The sequence below is a fragment of the Mandrillus leucophaeus genome, unplaced genomic scaffold, assembly GCF_000951045.1.
Source record: "Mandrillus leucophaeus isolate KB7577 unplaced genomic scaffold, Mleu.le_1.0 Scaffold67, whole genome shotgun sequence".
Classification (NCBI taxonomy): Eukaryota; Metazoa; Chordata; class Mammalia; order Primates; family Cercopithecidae; genus Mandrillus; species Mandrillus leucophaeus.
In genome coordinates, this window is record NW_012107252.1 from 3,616,465 (window position 1) to 3,617,746 (window position 1,282).

Below are 1,282 nucleotides of genomic sequence, written 5' to 3' on the forward strand. Positions count from 1 at the left end.
GGCAGTTTCCAAGGAGGAAGTTGAGGGTTTTGGTGAAGACTGTCATCCATCTCCAACGCTAAGCCTAAAATAACTATTTAGGATAGCATCGCAAAAGGAATGCAGGTTGGAGAGAGATTCCAGATGTTCTTGTAACTGAGCTTTAGGAAAGTGCACTTTATGCAGAGGTGCAAGGAAACCAAACACATAGGTAACCACAGTAGAACGCGTATCTCCAAGGAAAAGCTGAGATGTTCACCATCTATCTGCCAGAAGATTTAGGCACGTCTTAGCATCTCTATATCCATGATTCCACTTCTCACAGGCGGTAAAGGAGAGGCTCTCCTCTGGTCAGGAGAATCCCATCAGTGCTCTTGCAGACATTTTTCCAGACAGGATCAAACCCAAGGGAAAAGGAATCAATGAAGCAAACCAACACCATGGCTTTGTCACAGCAAAGTAATTGTTGCTTTCCACCCAGAATGCGTGAAGCGCTAGAGGAGGCAGCTTCTATTCAAAGACAGCAGTGAAAGCCAGTGTGTCTGCCTTTTGTTTGGCTGGAAATTCACAATAAACATTATATTTCTGTTTTCCTTAAAAGTTGAATATTTTTGCCAGCTAAGAAACAATGTTGTCTTCAGTTGTCAAAATTGATATATCTTCCCTTGAACCTCTCCAGTGGCTATCTATGACATTAACTTTCTTTTCTTTTCTTTTTCTTTCTTTCTTTCTTTCTTTTTTTTTTTTTTTGAGGTAGAGTCTCCCTCTTTCACACAGGCTGAAGTGCAGTGTCACGATCGCTGCTCACTGCAACCTCCGCCTCCTGGGCTCAAGGGATCCTCCCACTTCAGCCTCCAGAATAGCTGGGACCATTGGCACACGCCACCACACCTGGCAATTTTTTTGTATTTTTAGTAGAGATGGGGTTTTGCCATGTTGCCCAAGCTAGTTTCAAACTCCTGAGCTCAAGCGATCCACCGTCTGGGCTTCCCAAAGTGCTGGGAGCCACCACGCCTGGCCCAACATTAACTTTCAAGCGTGCACAAGATAATTTGGCATAAGCCATCACCACCACATGCTCGCTGTGTACTGATAGGAGCACCTAGCCGCCTCCCAGCCACTGAGCTCCAAGGAGCCACCATCTTGACAGGGCTGATGGTTGCTGCTCTTAAGTCTCTTTTAATCAACAGAATGGCTTTTTTTTTTCATTCCTTGTGTCATTTAGTTTTAGTTTTATGCCATTTATTCATTGAAGAAACTGGGTAATTTGTCACTTGTGATTTCCCACATCCTGGACTTGAAT

The 1,282-nt window shown here is 44.1% G+C and overlaps 1 pseudogene; it reads right to left on the reverse strand.

The window, feature by feature from the left end:
- Window positions 1–42: 42 nt before the first annotated feature.
- LOC105555125 overlaps window positions 43–1,282 on the reverse strand; it is a 26,075-nt pseudogene continuing 24,835 nt past the window's right edge.